The sequence below is a fragment of the Gorilla gorilla genome, chromosome 2 (genome assembly GCF_029281585.2).
Source record: "Gorilla gorilla gorilla isolate KB3781 chromosome 2, NHGRI_mGorGor1-v2.1_pri, whole genome shotgun sequence".
Taxonomy (NCBI): domain Eukaryota; kingdom Metazoa; phylum Chordata; class Mammalia; order Primates; family Hominidae; genus Gorilla; species Gorilla gorilla.
The window spans coordinates 45172013-45199125 of record NC_086017.1 but is presented as its reverse complement, the minus strand read 5'-3'; the positions used below and the strand labels follow the sequence as shown (position 1 = coordinate 45199125).

The 27113-nt window shown below is 35.7% G+C and overlaps 1 long non-coding RNA gene across 1 annotated transcript in view; it reads left to right on the top strand.

Moving 5' to 3' along the window:
* The window catches only part of LOC109026193 (uncharacterized), a 519202-nt gene that overhangs the window by 88651 nt on the left and 403438 nt on the right, over window positions 1-27113 (top strand). The window contains exon 2 of the long non-coding RNA XR_002005155.2: window positions 1298-1351. This is a non-coding gene — a long non-coding RNA (uncharacterized lncRNA). The remainder of the gene's footprint in view (window positions 1-1297; window positions 1352-27113) is intronic.

Sequence of the window (27113 nt, the reverse complement as noted above, 5' to 3'; positions counted from 1 at the left end):
TTTCCAAACACTTATTTTCTATTTTTTAATTATTTCTTCTCCTCATTTATTTTTCCTCCTCTCCATTTAGAATTTCCATTAGATGGATGATGGATTACTTAGATATTTCCCTTCGTACCTCTAAATTTCTGTTGCAGGTGATCTAGTTAGAAAGTGTCAGATAAAACCCATATAGTTACAAAACCATTTTATTTTCCATTGGAATACAGTAAAGCATAATTTCCCAGCACCCGTTTCATGTAGTTAAGATCCATATGGCCAGTTCTGGCCAAAAGTAAGCTAACTGGGGTCATGTGTGTCCCTTTCAGTACAAGTTGGTGTAAGTAGGTAGTGGTCTATCTCATTTGTCTTTTCCTTTCATATTTGAAGGCTGACAGATGCCGGTGCACCTTGGAAGCCAAAAGATGTTGAATGAAAGATGAAAAACGATTTGATTTCTGATTCAGTGCTTAAAGAAGAGCTTTCGAGAAGTGCTCACTGACTTTTGGCAAGGGATGAATTTTAGGCAAAGTGGTTTTATATAGCAGCTAGTTTAAATTACCTTAGCAAGTACTTCTTGCCTTGGTAATCTGGATTCTGGGAATATGACTGAATTTATATTCCAGATAAATAATTCAGATGTCCACTCTAAAAATGTATTTATGCAACCCACGTGTTAATTATCTTAAATGATTTTGGCAACTATAATACTAGTTTTAAAAATGTTTTCCTTATTTTCTGTTTGCTATTTTTCATTTCACTATTCCTACTTTTTATGTCTGCAATATCTCCTAGCATCTATCAAGTTAAGATTTTGTTCCTTGAATTATTTTATTGTTTTATTTAGCATTTATGATTCTGTTTATTCATCCTGGTCCCTCTCTCTTATTTATGTTCTTCTCTATGATTTCGATTTTTAAGTATAAAAATACCCCATTCCTGAGACATATTGAAATACAGATTAACTTAGATTAGATTAAAATGATTGAGGAAAAATACCCAATTTTTTGGCATGAACTCTTCTCTGTCAGATTTCCCTTACTCTTTACATTTGTTAACATCAACTTTTTTCTTTTTTTTTGCATTTGATCATTCGATATTTGTTGAATATTTTTGTCTTTGTATTTGTTGATTCAGCTCTGAACATTTGTGGACTCAGCTCGTACATATTACGTCTGGGCTGAAATTCAATGTGATTTTCCTTTAAATTTAATCTTGTCGACTATTTACCTTTTAACTATTTGAAAACTTGAATTGCACTCCTTTCTGTTTATAATTGTTTTTGTTTCATACTTAAAATAACTTTTTGCCATTACAGTGCAATTTGAGGAAAACAAGAAGGCAGATGTTTTTCCATTGAGCCAGAATTAAGGTAAGAAATGTGAGGCAGCATTTTGCGTGATTAGAGTTGGACCCTATATTTATTTTAAAATATGATATTTTGTACAATATGAATTTTGCATTATTTTTGATAATTTAAAATATTGCAATAAGGAATTGTATTAAGATATTAATCAGCTTGATTAATAAGATTGTACTACTTCCTTAAATTCTATGCATGATATACATACCTCATTTGCTTGAGCCTGGTTCTGGTCCTGATGTGCTATCATGAATCATACGGTAGGAGAATATTCAATAAAAAACAAAATACTGCAGAGTGTATATTTCAGTGAGTGGGAGGTAGATTGTAGAGATTCTGTTTTGCAATTGTTAATAAAAACCCTATATTTGCTACCAGAATGTGTGGCCTAGAGAACAGAGATTACCTTTGCATTTCTGCAAATAAAATTCCCATAAGTAAGAATAAGCAAGTTGGTCAGAATTTACTATTATAGCTACGATGTGAAAGATAGATTAAAATATTAAAGGGTTTAAACTCAATGACATTGCATGTGAAGATAAGCTTAATATTCTCAAGTCGATCTAATATTCCTCAATGTTTATTAAGAGCACACACATGTTTAATTAGTGCCTCAAAGATTCAGAGAACTAGAATGTCCAAGGGCCTCAGAAAATCCTCAAGTTTAAGTTAGAATTATGTAGAAGCAGAGACAAGTTATTCAGGGCACCTGGATACGAGTTTATGCACAATTTATCCAACTGTCTTTAAAACTTTTCACTTAATGAGGCATATTATAGGGAGAAAAATGACCAGGAAATGTATGATATATTTGGAGAAGGTAGCAATCCAATTTATAAATTCCCATCTTCCAACCATCTGGAGGTGCCAGATTGGCAGGGTTTCTCGTCAGCATTCTGTATATTATGCATGCTTCACAAAGCAAGAAAGGGAATCACTCAGCATTCTCAAATTCTCAAAGGATTCTTTTAAAAGGTTGATAACCAGTCTGCAATATATTTTTTAAAATAGCTATTTGCTATTATGCTTTGTTTAAGAGAAGAACTGGGGATTCACATTATAAATTGCGTTCCCTATAGATAATACCAAAGATTCAAGGATGAGGGATAACCCATTGGGTGTGAGGGTGAATTTTCTTTATCTCTACTAACTCTTTGTCACCTGGGGCTGAGGTTAATTATAGTGATAATATGACAGTCTAGCAAAATCCACAGATTTGGGAAACGCACATAAATTGGTAAGTTTACTATTTCTGGGTTAAAGCATGAGCAACACAATGAAACCTGTACTTGAGGCAGAGTGGGGAAGAAATGAAATAATGATCAGTTTTAAGCATCTATTTTACTTTTCTAGTAGTTTTCTTGAAATATACATGGGAAGATTTCTTTTCCATTAATTATGTATGCCTTTGATGGATCTAGATTCTCCTTAACCCAATGGAAGCTACAATCTTCTGTGAAATTATTCTTCTATTTACATTATAGATCAAAATATGTCTGAAACAAAAACTTATAATAAAAGTCATAAAAAACATTGGATGATGGATTCTACTTATTCCCAATTAAATAAAAAATGGGAATGCAACATATGAATTAAAGAGTATTTTTTTAGAGTGAAATACCACCTTAGGGCTTTCTAAGCCAAGAAGGAACAAGATACAGTTAAATATTTGCTGATAACAATATTCAACTCTGAGATTTTCCATAGAAGCCCAATTTTGGATTTTTAACAATGGCAAAAAACAAACTATTTATTAGTCTAATGGGAGTGAATCTGAAATGAAAAGTAAGAAGCTCAAAGCCGAAGATGTAATAATTCTTTTTTTTAGGTTTTTATTTTATTTCATTTTATTTTATTATTATTATACTTTAAGTTTTAGGGTACATGTGCACAATATGCAGGTTAGTTACATATGTATGCATGTGCCATGCTGGTGTGCTGCACCCATTAACTCATCATTTAGCATTAGGTATATCTGCTAATGCTATCCCTCCCCCCTCCCCCCACCCCACTACAGTCCCCAGAGTGTGATGTTCCCCTTCCTGTGTCCATGTGTTCTCATTGTTCAATTCCCACCTATGAGTGAGAACATGCAGTGTTTGGTTTTTTGTCCTTGCGATAGTTTACTGAGAATGATGATTTCCACTTTCATCCATGTCCCTACAAAGGACATGAACTCATCATTTTTTATGGCTGCATAGTATTCCATAGTGTATATGTGCCACATTTGTTTAATCCAGTCTATCATTGTTGGACATTTGGGTTGGTTCCAAGTCTTTGCTATTGTGAATAGTGCCACAATAAACATACATGTGCATGTGTCTTTATAGCAGCATGATTTACAGTCCTTTGGGTATATACCCAGTAATGGGATGGCTGGGTCAAATGGTATTTCTAGTTGTAGATCCCTGAGGAATCGCCACACTGACTTCCACAATGGTTGAACTAGTTGACAGTCCCACCAACAGTGTAAAGGTGTTCCTATTTCTCCACATCCTCTCCAGCACCTGTTGTTTCCTGACTTTTTAGTGATTGCCATTCTAACTGGTGTGAGATGGTGATGTAATAATTCTTAAGAAAGTCAGATCCATTAAGAATTCCCATGTCATGGAAAATAAACTCTCCTAATACTTTTAGGATTTATCAGGACAATTAAGCTGAATGAAAGGACTATGACTTTAAATGTCGAAAGAAGAAACTTGAGATCTGCTTTAGAAAGGAAAAAATAACAAAAAATAATAAGGCTCTGATTCTGAGTAACAAGCTGTGTATAACTTCAAAATACTAAACTGATAACCAAGAAAACCAAGAACAGTAGAAAGATGGTTTCTGCCTTTAACATTCAAAGTTAGTTCTGTTTTGTTTTAGTGTTGAAAGACTCAATTTACGTTGAATAGAAATTTCAGTTGAGAACTGTTTTTGAATATTCTGTGTATAATAAAGAAATGACTCAGGCTAGTTTTAATATTTCCAAAGCTTGAATCAGAAGACTTACTCTGAATCCTGCAAGTAAAGCTGGGAAACCTGTCTTTACAGGTGCTCTGCTGTATGATCCCAGAAGAGATGGAGGAGTGGATTATTAGGGAAATGAGCTAAATTAAAGCTTGGCATCATTCCTAAATTCACCCAAGTCCAAATACTATTTAGGATGAAAGCATGGGTTAATTGAAGCAACAGAGAAATTTAACATGAACTAAATAAGTCTAAAGCAGGATGTAAAGTATAGATTTATGTATATTTTGTCAGAAGTGTACAGATATTATTATTCTTTTTTAAATGCTCTCATAATACCTGGTCGAGGAAATGCAGTTACCTATACAAAGGAAGGTATATGAAATTTTGTGTCAAAAAAGGAGAGTGCCTTCCCTTCTCCACTCTCCAAAGCATAGTATCTAGTCCGTCACTCTTCTTTTTTGTAAACATTTCATGCCTAATGACTTTCACTTCCCTTCATTGGAGTCATGATATTTTCAGGACACATCCACCTGGAGCTAAGAATCATATATTTCTCCTAACATGCATTGTGCATGGAATCAGGAGTCAGAGATTGCATGATTGATGTTAGAGTACAGGAGCTCTCCTTTTACGGAAGACCGTCTTTCAGAAAGTTTGTATCAGCCTGCTCTGTGTGTGTGTGTGTGTGTGTGTGTGTGTGTGTGTGTGTGTGTGATTTATGCTTCTCTGGTTCCCCTGTGGTAATAAGACCCAGGAGAACAAATGTATATACTATTTATCTTTTTTATCACCAGCATCACCAACCAAAGTACTTTTCATATGATGGCCATTTATAAATGTTTATTGGACTAAAAAAATGATGAGTACTTACTAACTAATAAGATAAAAGAAGAAAAGAAAGGTTTTAAGAATCTAATTATTTAACAAATCAAGTGGATATACAGTAAGTATAAGACAGGAAAGAGTCCACATTTATCATTAAAAATTTAAGTTTATATTTTGGGTGATAAAGTCTGCTGAGCTAGACAGTCTAATCAAAGTCTGTAATATTTCCATTCTTCATTATATTTAAGTAGAAAGGGACACTTGACAAAATAAAGCCAAATAACTTCACTACTCAGATATAGAAGCATGGGAAGGGAAGAAGAAAACTTACAAGTAAAATCAGGCTAAAGGAGAATAAGTTGCAAGTGTTTCTATACCTCATGAAAGGAGAGATAGCAGTTGTCTTCAACAGTTAATAACATGAGGAGATATTTTTATTCATGTGTTTATTGAAGAAGTTTTCTGTGTTGAATGCCTATAATGTGACATGTTAATTTTCAGGGATTTTCCTTGCAGAGCTCACAGTCAGGTCAAGGCATGAAAATAATAAACAGCTAATCTAGTGTCATGTGACAAGTACCATAAAGGGGGATACGGTGAAGTAAACCTGGAGCAGAACAGCTGACTTGTTGGAGAGAGAGTCTTAAGTGAGATGTGAAGAGAGTATATCTTACCACATGAAGAGGGCAGGGGCCAAGGATAATAGCAAGAGTAGAGATAGTGCCTTGTGGTAGACATTGTTTAATTAATTCATTGCTTGATTGTGGTCATATGATCACATTTTCCAAAATAATTTGTTTCCATAGACTGGCAGTAATATCTAGGGTCTCTGAGGAAGGAGTCTGATGTGAAGTAACCTTATAAACTGCTTGGTTTTGGTTTATCAGCAATTTGCTATAATGCAGATTGTTTCCTATCCCTCTGAGCCTTTGCACACGGGTTTTATTCTCTATTTTGTAAATGTACTATAATATTGAAGGCAAGTGCGTTTTCATAACAACCACTTTAGAATAGCGTTGTTAAGAGTACAGGCTTTGAATACAGAGAGACTTCAGACAGATTTCTGCCACCAATATGCAGAATTTGGTAGTGATCTAGAGTTAAATTTCCTAATCAGAAAAGATGCACAATATGTGATTTATAGAGCTGCTGTGAAGGTTAATTATTATGTGAACATTGTTATTAGGTTTATTCAAATCATAAGAATGTTTCTACTTGATAGAGAATATTAAACCATAGCATAACTGGCAAATATTTTCTAAAGATACTGGACATAAAATGTTAGACGAGGAAAATTACTAAAAAAGTGTCTATTTTCAAAAAAAATTAACACCTTTAGCTTGGTGATAAATTATTACCAACTAGAAGGCCAAGTTAACTGTTATGCAGTTAGGGTGATATTCTTCTTCACTCAAGGATTTAAAACCCTTAGTTATAACCCTTCCGGATAAGGGAAAGATGCTCATCTTACAAAACTGATTTGGGACTTCTTTGACAGGGTACATGATGATATATTTAAGTTGTGAATAATGAAAGCAGATATCATTACATTACCCTTATGGGTAAATTAGGGAGTCAAAAATAAGTTTAAGAAGGATGTGGAGGAACTGGGAAAAACAAAATCCAAATAGTAAGCGAAGTAGAAGTGGAGAAGTTGGGAGCAATATGGCCAAGATAGGAAGCCTCTAGGAATGAGCGTCTACTGAATTCAAGACTATGCTATATAGAGCCTCAATAAGGGAAGGAGAGGTGAAATAAATCAGGAGTGTGAAATTAAGAGATGATGACAAGCAGGACAATTTTACTTGGCTACATATTAGAAACAACCAACAGTGGGGTGGGGCTCCTAGAATGGAGGCATGAGGAACTCGGCAGGCCCTTGCCCTAGTATAACAGTGATTTAATTGGTGGAAATCATAAAAAAAAATCATTTAAAATTTCTGAACATTGTCCTAGAAGCACACAGTAAACAGAGAAACAATTACCCAAGAAAATTGACTAAATGTCAGTAAGAACTCTAGAAATCTGTAGTATTTGGGCCACAACACACTCCGTTCCCCTGACTCCCATCTTTCTCCTGCTCTTCTGTGGGCTCCCTCAAAGTACATTGAAACCTTATGTATTTTTTCTCTCTCCATTTCTTGTTTTCCTTCAATGCCTAATGCAGTGTTAAGCCCTTGTTATACATAACTAAATTTGTTGAACAAAAAGTAAGTATAAGAATCACTACTTGGTTGGGGAGCCGCCTGACATTTCCATGGGTTACTTTAACACAGACCTTAAGTTTTTTGATAAGCACATGGAACAGTAACCTCAAATAATATTGCTCAAAAGTGAAGAAAATAGAATTCCCAATGCCATTTTTTACTTAACTTCTGCTTCACTGACAGTTATTTAATAGAAAAATATGTAAATTGGGCTTCACAGATATTGAAAACTTTTGTGTATCAAAGTACGCTATTAAGAAAGTATGAAGTCACATAAGTTTATAGCACACAATTGACAATTGCAAAGATGTGGAACCAACCTAAGCGCCCATTGACTAATGAGTGGGCGAAGAAAATGTGATATATGTACACCATGGAATACTACTCAGCCATTAAAATGAACAAAATAATGTATTTTTCATCAACTTGGATGGAGCTGGAGGCCATTATTCTAGGCGAAGTAACACAGGAGTGGAAAACCAAAAACTGTATGTCCTCACTTACAAGTCAGAGCTAAGCTATGAGTAAGCAAAGGCATACAGAGTGATATAATGGACTTTAGAAACTCAGAAACGGGAGGGTGGTGGGGGGCTAGGGATAAAAACCTACACATTACGTACAATGTACACTAGTCGGTACACTAAAGCCTCAGAATGCATCACTGTATAATTCATCCATGTAAGAAAAAACAATTTGTATCCCAAAAGCTGTTGAAATAATTTTTTAAAAAAAGAATATGTCAAAAGACTACCTACAGAAGGGGAGAAAATATTTGAAAATCGTATATGTGACAAGGGGTTAGTATCAAAAACACAGAAGGAACTCCCGCAAGTCAACAACAAATCTACAGCCTGATTTTAAAATGGTGAAATAACTTAAATAGACATTTTTCCAGAGTATATGCAAATGAACAATAAGCACAGAAGAAAATGCTTAGCATTACCAATTGTCAGAGAAATGCAAATTAAAACCACGATATACTTTTTTCAAATCTATAAGTATAATCTAAAAAAATAATAATAGCAAGAAATGTTGGCAAGGATATGGAGAAATTGGAACCTTCACAAATTGCTGGTGGAAAAGTCAAATGATGCAACCACCATGGAAGTTATTGTGGCAGTTCCTCAAAAAACTAAACATGCAATTGCCATATGAACCAGCAATTCCATTCCTGGGTATATAACCAAAGACATAGAAAGCAGGGATTTCAACAGATATTTAGACATCAATATTCATTGCAGCATTATTACAGTAGCTAAAGGTGGAAACAACTCAAATGACCATTAACAGATGAATGGATAAACAAAATGTACAATATGCATATGATGGAATATGACTCTGCCTTAAAAAGATAAGAAACTCTGATATATGCTGCAACATGGAAGGACCTTGAAAACATTCTGCTACAAAAAATAAGCCAGACACAAAAGAAAAACATTATATGATTCCACTTATATGAAATAGTTAATAGGTAAATTGATACAGAAAGTAGATTAGAGTCTACCAGGGTAACCTGGGGGGAGAGAGAATGCAGAATTTTTTCATAATGGTTACAGAGTTTCTACATGATGTGATGAAAAGTTTTAGAAATAGAAATGGCCAGGTGTGGTGGTTCACACCTGTAATCCCAGCACTTTGACAGGCCAAGGTGGGCAGATCACTTGAGATCAGGAGTTCGAGATCAGCCTGGCCAACATGGCGAAACCCCATCTCTACTAAAAATACAAAAATTAGCCAACTGCAGTGGTGCGTGCCTGTAGTCTCAACTACTGGGAGGTTGAGGCATGAGAATCGCTTGAACCTGGGAGGCAGAGGTTGCAGTGAGCCAAGATTGCGCCACTGTACTCCAGACTGAGCACAGGGTGAGCCTCTGTCTCAAAAAAAAAAAAAAAAAAAAAAAGTTAGAAGTGATGATTGCACAACATTGTGAATATAATTAATACCTTTGAATTGCACACTTAAAAATGGTTAGAATTGCAAGTTTTGTTACATATATTTTGGCACCATGTAAAATTATAATGGTGTAATATGCCAAAAAGCATTTCATTCTACACTCTAAATGTATGAATTATATGATAGGTGTATTATATTTCAATAATCTTTTTTTCAAAAAGTGATTTAAAAGCAGCCATGGGACAGTACACAAAGAATTTCTCATTGTGAAAGCCCTTTCACAAGGATGAAAAAACATTAATTGATGGGATTTTAAGAATAGAGTCATTCTATGATCTTTGAAAAAAATGAATCCTATTTAAGGGTGTCTTCTTCATGATAACCATTTCTAGTTACCTGGATCATTTAATTTATATGAATGTGGCCTGGTTGCAGACATACATTGCTCAATTTTTCACTATATTTCCTCCTGTGTTTTTTCCCTTTTCGTCCTTGGATTATGCATTACTTGGTAGTTCTTTGCACACAGGATTGAGGAATTGAGAAAAGACATAAATGGCCAGATTCCGACTTCTGCTTCATATAGTTCAGACTGAGAATCCTGTCTTGTGCTCAGTAATGACAAGATGTCCTCCTTGGACTGGGCTGTGTCCCAGTGAAAATGATGTAAAAGTCTAGTCCCAGTTAGTCTTGTTTTGAGCAGGTTCCATAAAACAAACAGGCTATTAATCAATTCTGAAGTTATTAAAACCAGTAATTGTGCTAAGAGGCACAAGTGTGCTTACTGGTCACGACATTTTTTCTCATTAATATTTACCACTGGAAGCAGAAGTGTTAGAGGAATGAAGGCATTAGGAGTGAAAGTATTATTTCACGTCAGAGATTGCACAAATTACCAAATTTCTAAGTGGCAGAAATCTCTTTTGCCTGTAATACCTCATGGCCTGATTGTCATTTTGAATAAATATATGCAGATCAAGTTTCCAGAGACTATTTTTATAACACAAATTATAAATTTGTATCCCCCCCCCAGCAATACAAATTAAACAGTCCCTCTAACAATGTCCTACAAAGGAAATTATTTTTAAAGTCCAAAAGGTTAGCATTATTGACAAAATAGAAACAAAAACTTCTGTTGTATTTTTAACATGCATCAACACCCTTCTAATCAATATGTGGTTATTACTTAAAAATATAAAATAAATGGTTGTAAATAATTTTTGGCTGGGCATGGTGGCTCACTCACGCCTATAATCCAAGCAATTTTGGAGGCTGAGGCAGGCAGATCACTTGAGGTCAGGAGTTCAAGACCAGCCTGGCCAACATGGTGAAACCCGTCTCTACTGAAAATACAAAAATTAGCTGGGCGTGGTGGCACATGCCTGTAATCCCAGCTACTCAGCAGGCTGAGGCAGGAGAATCGCTTGAACCCAGGAAGTGGAGGTTGCAGTGAGCTGAGACTGTGCCACTGCACTCTAGCCTTGGCAACAGAGTGAGTGAGACTCCAACTAAAAAAATAATTATTATTATTTTTTACAATTTTGACATCAAATAACTTGCCTTGAATTATACTATCAAAAATTGTATAAATACAAAACATAAATTTTCAAATACTAATTTCATTGCATCAGAATGCATAAAATTGATTATTATTTCTACAGCTTCTTTAACTAGCCCAGTGCAGAGACGTGCACATTGAGAGAAGACAACATTGTAGTTGCTTTCAGACAAGCCCACATGAAGAAACAGTTCTTCGTTGATATGGCTCCCCCCAGCAGTCACCAGTTCTCACAATAGGGTCAGCCACAAAAAAGAAAGTGTGAACCTCTTTCTCTTGTGGGAGCAGGGTGGGATGAAAGTGGCTGTGCAAACAGGATTTTAGAAAGGAGAGAACAACCAGATGTCGCAAAGACTGAGACTGAAACAGGCCTGCTTGCAACAACAGAAAAAGTGATGTAACTGAACGTAGCAGCACCAGCTGTGGTAGATTGCATGGGTCAGAGGCACACTGTCAGGAGAGCCTTGATCAGACCACATCTGGAGGTGCAGAACCAGCATTTAAACAGGGCAGAAAGAGAAGAAAAAGAACATGCAATTTTGTGGGAATGGTAAGGGAGACAGTGGAATTCTACTGAATATGAGATTTATAGTTTAGGATAGTCTATGCTTAAAATTCTTTTTAGACAACTGCATGGCACCTATCTTAGTATTTTGTAAAAATAAACAATCTTCTTGATATGGGTCTAGAATGATGGTTCACCACTGTGGGTGATTTTGCCCCTACCCAGGGAATATTCAGCAATGTCTAGAGATATCTTTGATGGTCATAACTAGGAAGGGGTCTTGTTTACTACTGGTATCTTGTATAGAGGTCAGAGGTGCTGCTAAATATTCTATTACACACAGGACAGCTCCTCACAACAATGAGTTCTTTTGCTCAAAATGTCAGTAGTGCTGGGGTTGAGAAAGACTGATTTAGGGTCACGTGATCAAAGGTTCGAGATCATCTTGTCTGATTAAACAGATGAGGACATAGAATCAAAGAGGGTGGGTGACTGATGCAAGGACTCACAGCTTGGCAAAGTGGTAATTAAATATGATATTCCTAGACAGTTCCAAGATGACAAGAGTCACAGAATAACTAATTTTGATGGCAATGAAGATGCCAGGATCAAAAGAACCTGAGCATAAGAACTTTTTGGTAATAGGGAAAGTGGGAAAAAAAGGAAACTCTGCCTTAGTTATCTAAATTCCTAGGATAGTGGAGAAATCGAATGCAAACGGGACTACTCTAAGCTGCAAAGCATGGCCCTATCATCATTTATTATTATCAGCAATACCTGCCCAGTGAGATCAGGCCTCAGGGGAATGCCAGTAAGAGACTCCCAGAAATGTGAGAAAAGAAGTATAGGGCTAAAGACCAACTAATGTATGTTCAAAGCCATTCTAAAGACAAACTTCCTCAAATACCACATTTTTGCTTATGGGTTATTCTTTGAAAAAGAACAATTAAGCTATAGTCTCATTTTAGTAAAATACCAATTTCTTATTGAGTCTGAAGTAAACAGAATCTTGCTGTTTTCAGAAAGGAAATAATATACTCTTTTCTTCCTCCTTTGAATCAAATATCTTTGCCAGAAAAATTACTAATAACTGCTTCTCTGGATTAAAAAAATTATCATATTATGTTGACTCACTTCTATCTTCTTTCAAGTTAAATATGAACAGAAACCTGCCTTTGCAGAATTTACAGTGCATTTGTAGTAGTTTAGTTTTCGGAATCTCCCTTGGTCTTGTCTCATTTCCCCTGATACTACTGTGACTGAAGTTATCTCTCCCTTCAGTTAGTTTAAATTCTATTAAATCTGATCTTTTTCAATTAGTTCCACTTGTACACTCACAGAAGCATTCCTCAAGGAAATTGTGAAATAGGAAGTTTATGGTGGGTAAGAAGAAAAAAAAAGCAAGTGGTAAAAAAATTGGCATTTTGGAAAAAACAGTATATTTTGTGATTATTTTTCTCCCATGATAGTTTGAATTAAAAAGATAATAATTCAGGATGAGTTTCTATCTAATGTGGGAGGAAAAGTATGTCATCAAAAAGTATATGTTTGTCTTTGGAGACCACCTCAATGATAAAATAAAGATAAAAAATCTAGGTTGTTTTATGGTCGCTTGAAAGATTCCAAATAAGATAATTTTGATCATTTTTGGTGCCCAGATCTTTTTTAATTTCATTCTCAATGTTCTCACTTATTTATTTTGGTATCAACTGAAATTATTCTCCATCTTTGCATTTACCTCTTTGAAATATATGTTTACAGTCCTGACCCTCCATTAGGCATTGCCTAACAGAATGATGAAGTACATGTTCTCATTTAATCTTGCCCTGTAGATCAGGCCCTTCAGCCTTTGAATTATTTTCTTAATCTTCTGAGCACTCAGTTGAAAAAGCTTCATTTCTGTAGTAGTTCACTCCAGGTGCTTTGGAAAATACAAACATCAGGCATAGTGCCTAATCTAGAGGGACTTACATTATCCATAATACTTTAAATATATATGATACCATACAATTAATATTTCCTTATTTACTTATCTGATACTATCATCAACCCAGTAAGACAAGTAGACTGAGAATTTTATCAATACCAAAGCACACAGCTACTACGCTACTAAAACCATGTATTTTGACTCAAAGTTTAGCCGCTCCTTTCTTCTTAAGTATAGGATCTTAAATCTATCTCCTCCCCATACACATTTTTTTTTTTTTGTAATTGCCTTCCAGTTGGTAGATGTGTTCAACATGATAGTAAAGGAATATTTCCTCTTTGGCACATTTCCAAGTGCAAGGCTTCGATATTTTTTCATAATACTGCTCCACGTCTCAATAGGGTTAGCACATGCATGAACATATGTGCATCCAAGACTAGAAATTGTCTTCCTCAGATAGAAACAAATTGCCATATATGTTAATATATGAATTCTACCTTACCTCATAGTCTTCTAATTTCTATTTTCACTTTTCTGTTTCTTATATCAGCTTGTGTAACCTGAGACAACTCCTCTAAGGATTTTATTATGACAGTCTTTCAGTCTCTTTCTGTCTCTCTTTTTTTTCTCTCTCTTACTACACACACAAACACACACACACACACACACACACACATATATATATACATTTTTTTTTTTTTTTTGAGATGGAGACTTGCTCTGTCGCCCAGGCTGGAGTGCAGTGGCGCAATCTTGGCTCACTGCAACCTCTGCCTCCCGGGTTCAAGCGATTCTCCTGCCTCAGCCTCCCGAGTAGCTGGGACTACAGGCTCCTGACACCATGCCCGGCTAATTTTTGTATTTTTAGTAGAGACGGGGTTTCATCATGTTGTCTAGGAGGTCTTGAAGTCTTGACCTAGTGATCTGCCTGCCTCAGCCTCCCAAAGTGCTGGGATTACAGGCGTGAGCCACCATGCCTGGCTTTGAGTCTATATTTTTAAAATATGGCTCTGAAATGTAAACATAGAATAGTTAAAAATTAGTATTCTTATGATCAACAATATAGATTCAATGACTTTATGCTAGGATTAGGTTACTGGAGTCCTAAACTATCATGATATGAAATGGATAAATCGTAAGCCTCTTGATGTTTCCTACTTTGTCTGTAACTAGTTTTACCTTTAACTAGTCGGGCAAAACTTTTCTTCAACCTTAGAGAGCACTTTAATTCTAAATACATTTACCTTGACCACACTTATTTCAACTGTTTATTCATCTATATACCCATTGATTAGATATCGTGATTCCTTTTTATGGGATTGAAGTCTGTGTAAGGTGCTAGGTGTATGGAAATTAATAAAACACAAGAAGATGAGGACAAAAAAACCTTGAGGCCACATTGAATATTAGGTCAGGATTGGAAAGGATCTCTCTTTATAGCAGCCCGAAGTGACCAATCCTCAGAAAGTAGAGCCAAAGAAGGTGTGTCTAGGTAGTTCGCTTTAAGAAGAAACTCGGGGGAACAGGAGTGGAAAAAGGACAACAATGGAAAAGGAAAAAAGAAAACAAATACAAGGGTACATTGTCAAGCTTGCCACTGCTCTGGCAACAGGGGCAAAATTCTACTTGATTCTATGATGCAGTCAAGTCTAACTTAATTCAGAATTTTCTGCTCAAGGAATGATTCTAGCTCCCATGCCACGATGATCAGAGTTGCCACATGAAGGATTAAATCCCTCATCCTCCCATATTTGTGTATGAGTGATTGCCAGGGTGTTCTTTCAGATCTCTGGTTGTGGTCTTCAAGAACTCCTATAGAAGAAATGTATACACTGAACAGCTGAGCAATGTGGTTAGGTTACTCCTGAACCCAGCTGCCTGCTGGGCAATGAATAGGGTACAGGAGGATTGAGAGAATGTGAGGCGTAACACAGGAGGTAAAGGATATGGTGTCAAATAATAGGGAAGCTCAAAGTAGAGAAACTTAGCTGGATCAGCTTAGTGGGGACCTTATGGAGGAAACTCAAGTATTAAATGGGCAGTTGAACTATATGGCTTACATGATCCTTTAAACACTTGAGTTTATAAATACCAATACATATCACTATCTAATCCTAAATTCCAAACTCATACTGTTTCATAATGCCAGGTTGTTTCTTTTTCACTGTTACAGATAGCTCCTGCCTCTTCAGTGTCCGCTTTCATCCTGTGACTTTTCCATGACCAGCATTCTCAATTAAGCCCTTTAGAAGCATTTTGCAGATCAGCATTATAGAAGGTGCCCAGATCTAAGACAAACAGTTTTTTACTGTTAATTGAAATTCGACCATGAATAAAATATGTAACCTCCCTGAGCCCTGGGTTCCATATATGAAAATGCACACTTATATTGCAATGTTTTAAATGGGTAAAACAGCCTAACATGCAGTAGACACTCTAAATAGCAGTTTTATTATCTCTTTACCTGAGGTTGTCAATTCCAAGGACAAGTTTTGGCAGCATTCCTGCAACACAAAAATGTTATCACTAGGAGTCACTGGCATGTCATAGATCTGGGTTTCCTCCAAGGTAAGCAGTGAGTTGTGGAACTGAAGGGGATGTGCAGATTCCATAGTTGTCTCTACCACCCTCTTACTACCTTATCTCTTCTCTGCCATCATTAAGATGAAAATATGATTGGGCCAAAGCCTAATCTTTATCATTTGCTAATGATCTTCATTAATATGCTGTTATTTCTGCCTTTTCTGATCGTTTTCATTTAAAAAATATGTTGGTGGTAGCAAGGCAATCTGGACCAACCGTGTAATTGACATTTTGAGTCATTGGGTAAAATATTTTACCAGTGTGCTGTGCTAGGCTCTAAGTCTGTGTTGAGGCCATGCTAAAATATCTGACCAAAACAGTAAACTAGGTGAACAATGTAGATAAATGACATCATGGGGACAATATTTCCAGATAATCTACTGAATCACTGAGTGACATGATTGACGTTTTGGTTTTCTATAGACACGGAGTCTTGTTTTGTATCTTCACTGTTGCAGTAACAGAGGAGAAATCCATTTCTTTTTTGGAAGACTGTTATTACTTCAGTGGAAAAAAAATCAATCATTCACAGTCAGAAAACCTGGAGTCTTCACCTACAAAATTCTAACCACAGTCCAATCACTACAACTCTCTAAGACTCAGTTTTCTCGTTTGTTTCAACAAGATAGGAATAATACATTTTTTACTAAATTGCTGTCTCCTAGCATTGGTGTAAGGATCAAGTGGAGTAAAGTAATAAAAAGTATTGTGTAAACAGGCAAATTTCTTTAACAAGTCATTTTGTTTTCTCGTACATAATTGTTTTGTCTTTATTCTTTATTGGACTTTTGAGGATTTGGATGATGTCCTATTTATCTTTGAAATCCAGTTGCCTAAGTATAATGGTTGTCACATAGAATATACTTATTTTCAATTAAAAACATGCTTCTAAGTGAATGAGTTTGCTTTCTTAGTTTTATATACATTTTAAGTTTTCAATGACCCACAGGAACATGGCAAGTGCCCTGGGTTGTACTTCTTTCACACCCATGGAAAAAAGAGCCCATTAAGGATAAATGCATCATCTATGATCATAATTGAAAGTGGTACAGCAACTACTGCAGCCTGGATTCTCCACCTGTGCTGTGCCTACTTTTTATGCGTAACATTTAACTTTTCTTATTCACAAAAATGGCATAGTTGGATATCTTTATTGCATACTTTTTGAAAAAATTTTTGATGTTAATTAAGAATTTCTCTCAGATCACAATACATACCATCAGAACTGCATATTTTTATTATGCCCTAAATATTTCCTCCTCACCCCTAGACACCGATAGGAATATGTGCTTTTTCCCGGTACTTCAAATGCAATGTGCTGTGTTAAAATTAAACTAAAAATAAATTTTGGCTTTTTTGTGCTGATTTTGTCTCTTAGATCTGACCTGTTTATGTCTCTTCCTTTTATCATACACTTGGCAGCCATGACTGTTCTGGTACCTTAAGCTTGCCCACAAAAGCAAATCTCTTTTCTACTGCTACAGGGAGCCTGCTCCTTTGCCCGGTCAGTTCTCATCATGTGGCCTAGAAACCTCACTATTGTATTTTGTTTCTTTTTAATCATCACCAATTTTACCAAATGAATGTTGTTAGTAGGCCAAATGTGGCCACTCATGCCTGTAATGCCAGCACTTTGGGAGGCCAAGGTGGGTAGATCACCTGAGGAGTTCGACACCAGTCTGGCCAACATGATGAAACCCCATCTCTACCAAAAATACAAAAAATTAGCTGAGCAGGTGGTGGGCACCTGTAATCCCAGCTACTCGGGAGGCTGCAATTGAAACTGGGAGGTGGAGGTTGCAGTGAGCTGAGACCGTGATATTGCACTCCAGCCTGGGCAATGAGTGAAACTCCATCTCATAAAAAAAAAAAAAGAAAGAAAGAAAGAAAGAAAGTTGTTAGTGTAGTTTTACTATTTGCTGATATCTTTACTCCAGTCTGTGATTTCTTGAAACGTAGGCACCATTTTGTTTGTTTTGTTTTTGTTTATATTTCATTTTCCTCTCTTTGTCATACCATCTTCCTGAGAACAGGTTTGCAGTAGGAGATATTTGATTTTGATTGAATGAATACATCAATTCATCAAACTGCTAATGTCTCTTAAACAGGTCATTTTTTCTTTCTTCTTGCTCTCATTTTGGCATTCATTTTGCAACTGTCAGTCTTCTCAGTGGTCTCTTTTTCTAGGATACTCTCTTCTTCAACCTTGTTGGCAAGTGACTGTCAGTTTAACATTTTCTGAGCCATGCCTAAGACCTTGGAGGAGCAATTTCAAATTTCTCAGAATGATAGACTTCATCACTCTTGGAGAATAATACTTTAATGTGACTTCTTCCCTTTCCCCACTCCAATAATTCAGTTAGTTTCATTAAAAAAGAGTTAACTATACTCCTGAGCCTGCCACAGATACCTAAGCAAAAAACCTCTCCTTGGTCCTTCTATAGAAATAGGCTTCCAGGTAGTACGTACTGCAGCTCTATCAATACCAGCACTGAGAATAGGATTACATTTATTAAATGAGCTTGATACTCTGTAGGTCATCTCTACTCCCTAACATCAGAGCTGCCATTTATGTGGTTTTAGGAGTGGATGCTGCTCATTGAGATAAACAGCAGCAAAATGTGATGAGAATATATATATATATATATATATATATATATATATTTGTTGTTGTTGTTGTTGTTGTTGTTGTTGTTGTTGTTTTTACAGTTCAGTTTGTGGTCATTTGGGGATCAGCACAAATGCTCCACCAACATTAATTCCTGCCTAATGCCACAAACATTAGTTCACTGGAGTTATAAATATGAGATTTACTTTATATTTACTCCATGATTTCTTCTTAGGGTCTACCTTTAGATATCCAGTTTCCAAGAAAAACAGACCATTGCTTATTTGTAGAATGTGGGGAATGCCATTTCAGCTCTCTACAGTTTACCAGCAGTGGACAACCACAAACATTTATTGAGTACCTACTATGTGTAATTGACAGGGTTAGATACTTTAACACACAGTATTTTATTATTCCAAAACATATATTCGTTTCCATATAAAACTGGGTCAAAATTATGTTCTCTAATCTACTTTATATTTTTTTAAACAAAGCATTTCTTTGTCTCCTCTGTCTCTTTCTGTTTTGTATAGTGTATATTAAATGTTGTAATGTTTATTAAGTCTGGCAAATAAGCCAGAGCTAATAATTACTGAAAATCTGCAAGCTGAATGCTTAAGAACACTTAGAGCTTGCAGGCCCTTGAGGATTACAAATTGGCTTTCAGGTACATGGGCACAGCACTATAGCAACAGATCAAAGCACCTGTTTTGGGCAAGAACTGGGTGATACATTGTCAAGAGTATGGTAGGCTTGTATTTGGAAGGTATGGATTTAAGATTCAGCATTAATATTTATCAGAACAGTGAACTCAGACAAGTTCTTAATCTTGATGAGTCTCAGTTTCCACTCTTTAAGATGGGTGCAGTATTGTGCCAAGGAAATATAATGTATTTGAAAGTATGTGGTGACATGGATTGCTTATCTCTTCTTGAGTTTCTACAGGGACCATAAATCCATGTCTCCCTGTGTCTCTGTCCCTTATCCCCAGAAGTAGGTAAATGGAGCAGGTTTATTCAATTAAGCTGTCCCCATTTTTTCCACCCTCAGTGATGTGTCCAGGAAGAGAAACTCACTGGGGCATTTCTTCTAGAACTACCTGTCAAAATGTTCTATTTCTGCACTGTCTAATATAGCAGCTACTAGCCACATGTGTCCATTAGGCAATTATGTGACCAGTGCAACCAGATGTGGTGACTCATCTGTAATCCCAGCACTTTGGGATGCCGAGGCGGGAGGATCACCTGAGGTCAGGAGTTCGAGACCAGCCTGGCCAACATGGTGAAACCCTGTCTGTACTAAAAATACAAAAATTAGCTGGGGGTGGTGGCAGGCGCCTGTAATCCCAGCTACTCGGGAGGCTGAGGCAGGAGAATCGCTTGAACCTGGGGGCTGGAGGTTGCAGTGAGCCAAGATCATGCCGCTGAACTCCAGCCTCAGCGACAGAGCGAGATTAAAAAAAAAAAAAAGAGAGAGAGGAAAAAAAAGTGACCAGTGCAACTGTGAAATCGAATCTTAAATTTAAATTTAAATTTAAATAGCCACTTTGTACTAGCAAGTACTGTATTAGACAATACAAGTCTAAATTTTCGATTAACTATTTTGCATACTTTGTTACTTGTTCTTTGTTGGATTCTTAGAAATATTTTTTAAAGCTTGCTTTCTCTATCTCTTGTTTGGATAGCACTTAAAATACCTGTTATTTGAGGATTTTAAAGAATTGAACTGTGAAAACATCTTTGGTACTATTTTTTAACCTTCTTGATATATTGTGTAATCATTGATAAAAATATTAATATTTTATTTTCACTTCAAATCCTTCATTATTTCTGAGTAAATATTTTGTCATTGATATTTCTTGAGAAATCATCTATTTTACATAGATTCTTAAATTTATCTGTATAACTTTGAAGAGTACTTCCTGATACTTCTATATTCTTGTGTTTGTGATAATTGCTGCATTCTCAGTTATCATTTTATCAACTGTGTTTCATTGTTACTTTATCTAGAGACCTATTTTATTGCTTTGTTTTAAGAATCAATTGTGTTTTAAAATATTTTTCCTGTAATTATCTTTACAAAGAAATCTTTTGTTTTTACATTTATGAATTTCTTCCTCTTGATTTTTTAAAATTTATTTTGCATTTTAAACAGATTAATTTTACCGTTTTACAAACTTTATATCTTTTTCAGTAACATAAATGTTTGAGATAAATAATTGTCCTTTTAGATTGACTTTAGATATACTCCGTAAGTTTGGATATATATCATATATTTTAAAAAGTAAATTGTAAAATTTCAACTTTTCTTTCACTGAAGTGTTTTTCAAAATAGTTTCTTAAATTATGTAATATTGGTTTAGTTAATTTGTTACTACCTTTTACTATTAATTTTCAAAAAGATTATATCATGCAAAATTTTGGAATATATTGTATTTTTGTGGCTTACTAGATATTTTTGAATTATTTTAGGTATGCTGTAAAAGACTGTATGTTTATCCATAGACTTATTAATCAAAGCCTCTATTTTCTTGCCTATTTCAATATTTTTCTCAAAAAGCATTGGTTGAAGGAATTATTGCACTTTTAGTTCTCCTTTAATTTCATTCAGTTTTGGATCTCTCTCTCTTACATATTTCTGTTTTTTATTTTTATAGAAAAATTATATTGACTATATAGAAAATGTATATTGCTTTCCTAGTTCCTGAGGTGCATCCTAGAATTTTATTTGAAATCTTTCTCTTTTTTTGATGTAGGCATTTATTATTAAAATTTCCTCATAGTACTGATTTATCTGTATCCCATAGGTTTGGGTATGTTTAGGCTTTTGTTTCAAGAAATTTAAAAAATTTCTTTCTTAATTTCTTTCTTGACCCAATGGCCATTCAGGAGCATGTTGTTTAATATCAGTGTGTTTGTACAGTTTCTAAAGTTTCTCTTATTGTTGATTTTATATTTTATCCATTGTAGTCTAAAAATATACCTGACACTATTTTAAATTTTAAAAATTTGTTGAGATTTGGCTTGACATGGTGGCTCATGCCTGTAATCCCAGAACTTTGGGAGGCTGTGGTAGGTGGATCGCTTGAGGCCAGGAGATTGAGACCAGCTTGGCCAACATGGTGAAATCCCGACTCTACTAAAAATACAAAACTTAGCCAGGCACGGTGGTGCATGCCAGTAGTCTCAGTTACTCAGGAGACTGAAGCATAAAAATCACTTGAACCTGGGAGATAGAGGCTGCAGTGAGCTGAGATCACACCACTGCACTTTAGCCTGGGTGATAGAGTGAGACTTTGTCTCAAAAAAAAAAAATAAAAATAAAAAAATAAAACCTGTTGAGATTTGTTTTGTCTCCTAACATATGGTCTCTTTAGAGAATGTTCCCTGCACTGAATATACAAGAAGAATGTGTATTGTGTATCTGTTGAATAAAATGTTCTGTAAATATCCATTAGGTTCATGTGGTCTAATGTGCAATTTATTTGAATTTCTGTTTTTCTTTTTTTGAGGCAGAGTCTTACTCTGCGACCCACTCTGGAGTGCAGTGGCACAATCTCAGTTCATTGCAACCTCCACCTCCTAGGCCCAAGTGATGCTCCCTTCTCAGCCTCTCAGGTAGCTGGAACTACAGGCACATGCCACCAGACGTGGCCAATTTTTGCTATTTTTTTTTTTTTTTTTTTTTTTGGTAGAGAAGGGTTTTTGCCATGTTGCCCAGGATGGTCGTGAACTCCTGGGCTCAAGTGATCCACCTGCCTTGGTATCCCGAAGTGCTGGGTTTACAGATGGGAACCACTGTGCCTGTCCCTAATGTGCAATTTAAACTCAACATTTCTTCGTTAATTTTCTGTCTAAATTATCTGTTTAATGCTAAGCATTGGATGCTGAAGTCCTCCACTATTAATGTGTTGGGGTCTATCTCTAATAATATTTGTATTATATGTCTAGATCCTCTGGTATTGGGTGCATATATGTTTATAATTGTTATATCTTCTTGCTGAATTAATTTCTTTTATCATTATATAATGAACTTTGTCTCTTTTTACTGTTATGTCTTAAAGCCTGTATTATCTGATATAACTATAGCTTCTTCTGTTCTCTTTTGGTTTCCATTTGCATGGGTATGTTTTTCCATATTTCACTTTATATGTATTTATAGGCAGGATAAATTTCTTGTGGGCAGCATATAGTTGGCTCATTTTTTAAATCCATTTGGCCATTCTATATCAAGTGGAAAGTTTAATCCACTTACATTTAAGTTCATTATTAATAAGTAAGGGCTTATTTATGTCATTTTATTAATTGATTTCTTGTTGTTTTGTATATTCTTTGTTCTTTCCTTTGTTTAATATTGTTTATCATTGTGATTTGGTGGTTTTCTGCAGTGGTAGTATTTAAGTCTTTTCTGTTTGTATGTTTGTTCTACAAGTAGGTTTTATATTTTCATGTGTTTTCATGATGGTAGATATCGTTCTTTTGCTTCTGAGTATAGGACTCCCTTAAGCACTTCTTATAGGACCATTCTACTTAGTGGTGATGACTTCCATCAGCTTTTGCTTGTTTCAGGAAGACTTTATTTTCCTTTCATTTATGAAGATTAACTTCGTTGGGTATAGTATCTCGTGCTGCCAGGTTTTTGCTTTCAGCACTTGAATATATCATCATATTCTCCCTTGGCCTGTAAGGTTTCTGCTGAGAAATCTACTGTTATTCTGATGGTGGTTCCTTTATAAGGGACTAGACTTTTTTATCCTGTTGTTTTTAGAATTATCTCTTTGTTTTCTGGCAGTTTGAATGTAATATGCATTAGAGATGACCTTTTTGAACTGTGTCTATTTTGGGATCTCTGAGCTTCCTCAATCTTGGTAGTCAAATCTCTTGCTACACTTGGGAAGTTTTCATTTATTATTTAATTAAATAGGTTTGCTTAGACTTTTGTTTTCTCCTTGTCCTCTGGAGCACTGAAACTCAAATATTTGATTGCTTTATGATGTCCTATATATCACATAAGCTTTGCTCATGCTTTCTTGTTTCTTCAATTCTTATTTTAAGTTCAGCGGTACATATGCCAGATATCAAGGTTTGTTACATAGGTAAACATGTGTCATAGTGGTTTGCTGCAAATATCATTCCATCACCCAGGTTTTAAGCCCAGCTTCCATTAGCTATTCTTTCTGATGCTCTCTCTCCCCTCACACCCCCCGATAGGCCTTACTGTGTGTTGTTCCCTGCCATGTGTCTATGTGTTTTTATCAATCAGCCCCCACTTTTAAGTGAGAACATGTGGTGTTTGATTTTCTGTTCCTGAATTAGTTTGCTGAAGATAATGACTTCCAACTCCATCCATGTCCCTGAAAATAACATAATCTCATTTCTTTTTGTGTCTGCATAGTAGTCCATGGTATATATGTACCACATTTTCTTTATCCAATCTATCATTGATAGGCATTTAGGTGGTTTCCATGTGTTTGCCATTGTGAATAATGCTGCAATGAACATACATGTGCATGTAACTTTATAATGGAGTAATTTATATTCCTTTGGGTATAAACCCAGTAATGGGATTGCCGGGTCAAATGGTATTGTTGCCTATAGGTCTTTGAGGAATCACCACACTATCTCACAATGGCTGAACTAATTTACACTCCCAACAGCAGTGTAAAAGTGGTCATTTTTCTCCACAACCTCACCAGTACCTGTTGTTTTCTGACTTTTTACTAATAGCCATTCTGACTGGTGTGAGATGGTATACCATTGTGGTTTTGATTTGCATTTCTCTAATGATTAGTGATGTTGAGCTTTTTTCATGTTTGTTGGTTGCATGTATGTCTTCTTTTGAGAATTGTTTATTCATGTCCTTTGCCCAATTTTTAGTGGGGTTGTTTGTATTTTTTTTTTGTAAATTTGTTTAAGTTCCTTGTAGTCTCTGGATATTAGACCTTTGTCAGATGGATAGATTGCAAAAATTTTCTCCCATTCTGTAGGCTGTCTGTTCACTTTGATGATAGTTTCCTTTGCTGTGCAGAAGCTCTTTAGTTTAATTAGATTGTATTTGTCAATTTTTGCTTTTGTTGCAATTACTTTTGGCATTTTCATCATAAAATCTTTGCCTGTGCCTATGTCCGGAATGGTATTGCCTAGATTTTTTTTTCTAGGGTTTTTATTGTTTTGGGTTTTACATTTAAGTCTCTAATTCATCTTGAATTAACTTTTGTATAAGGTGTAAGGAAGGGGTCCAGTTTCAATTTTCTGCATATGGCTAGCCAGTTCTCCCAGCACCATTTATTAAATAGAATCTTTTCCCCATTGCTTGTTTTTGTCAAGTTTGTCGAAGATAAGATAGTTTTAGGTGGGTGGTCTTATTTCTGAGTTCTCTATTTGGTTCCATCGGTCTCTGTGTCTCTTCTTGTACCAGTACCATGCTGTTTTGGTTACTTTAGCATTGTATTATAGTTTGAAGTTGGGTAGCATGATGCTTCCAGCTTTGTTCTTTTTGTTTAGGATTGTCTTGGCTATTTGGGCTCTTTTTTGTTTTCGTATTAATTTTAAAATAGTTGTTTTCTAATTCTGTGAAGAATGTAAATGGTCGTTTAATGGGAATGGCATTAAATCTATACTTAACTTTAGGCAGTATGGCCATTTTCACTATATTGATTCTTCCTATACATGAGCATGGAATGTTTTTCCATTTGTTTGTGTCCTATCTGACTTCTTTGAGCAGTGGCTCGTAGTTCTTTTTGAGGAGGTTATTCACTTCCCTTGTTAGCTGTATTTCTACATATTTTATTCTTTTTGTAGCAATTGTGAATGAGAATTCAATCATGATTTGGCTTTCTGCTTGTCTGCTTTGGTGAATAGAAATGCTAGCAATTTTTGCACATTGACTTTTTATCCTGATTTTACTGAAGTTGCTTATTAGCTTAAGAAGCCTTCGGGCTGAGACGATGAGGTTTTTCAGATATAGGATCATGCCATCTGCAAACAAGATAATTTGACTTCTTCGCTTCCTATTTGAATACACTTTATTTATTTCTCTTGCCTGATTGCCCTGGCCAAAACTTCCAATGCTATGTTGAATAGGAATGGTGAGAGAGGACATCCTTGTCTTGTGCCAGTTTCCAAGGGGAATGCTTCCAGCTTTTACCTGTTCAGTATGACATTGGCTGTGTGTTTGCCATATATGGCTCTTATAATTATTATTTTATTATTTTTTTTTGAGATGGAATCTCACTCTGTTGCCCAAACTGGAGGTCAGTGGTGTGATCTCAGATCACTGCAACCTCTGCCTCCCAGGTTCAAGTGATTCTCCTGTCTCAGCCTCCTGAGTAATTGGGATCATAGGCGTGCTCCACCACGCCTGACTGATTTTTGTATTTTTAGTGGAGAAGGGGTTTTACCATGTTGGCCAGACTGGTCTCAAACTCCTGACCTCAGGTGATCCACCCTCGTTGGCCTCCCAAAGTGCTGGGATTACAGGCATGAGCTACTGTACTTGGCCAATGGCTCTTATTATTTTTAGGTATGTTCCTTCAATAGCTACTTATTGAGAAGTTTTAAAATGGAGCGATGTTGAATTTCATCAAAGGCATTTTCTGCATCTATTGAGAAAATCGTGTGGTTTTTGTCTTTAGTTCTGTTTATGTAGCGAATCACATTTCCTGATTTGTGTTTGTTGAACCTACCTTACATCCCAGGGATAAAGCCAACTTGACTGAGGTGGATACACTTTTTGATGTGCTGCAGGATTCAGTTTGCGTGTATTTTGTTGAGGATTTTTGCTTCGATATTCTTCAAGGATATTGGCCTGAAGTTTTCTTTTTTTGTTGTATCTCTGCCAGGTTTTGTTATCAAGGTGATGCTGACCTCATAGAATGAGTTAGGGAAGAGTCCCTTCTTTCAATTTTTTGGAATAGTTTCAGTAGAAATGGCACCAGCTCTTCTTTGTAGCTCTAGTAAAATTCATCTGCGAATCTGTCTGGTCCAGGCTTTGTTGTTGTTGTTGTTGTTTGGTAGGCTATTTATTACTGCCTCAATTTCAGAACTCATTATTTGTCTATTCAGGAACTCAATTTCTTCCTGTTTCAGTCTTGTGAGGGTATATATATCCAGGAATTTATTGGTTTCTTCTAGATTTTCTCATTTATGTGCAGAAAGGTGTTTATAGTATTTTGCAGTGGTTACTTGTGTTTCTGTGGGGTCAATGGTGATATCCTCCTTGTCATTTCTGATTTTGTTATTTAGGTTGTTACTTTGTTTTATTAGGGTAGCTAGTGTTCTATTTATTTTATTATTTTTTTTTCAGAAAAACTAGCTCCTGGACTTGATCTTTTGAAGGGTTATTGTGTCTCTATCTTCTTCATATCAGCTCTGATCTTGGTTATTTCTTGTCTTCTGGAGCTTTAGGATTTTTTGCTCTTTGTTCTCTAGTTATTTTAGTTGAGATGCTAGGTTGCTAACTTGAGATTTTTCTAGTTTGTTCATGTGGGCATTTAATGCTGTAAATTTCCCGCTTAACACTGCTTTAGCTGCATCCCAGAGATTCTGGTACGTTGTCTCTCTGTTCTCATTAGTTTTAAATAACTTCTTGATTTCTGCCTTAACTTCATGATTTACCCAAGAGTCATTCAGGAGCAGGTTGTTTAATTTCCATGTAGTTGTGATTTTGAGTGAATTTCTTTATCTTGAGTTCTAATTTGACTGCACTGTGG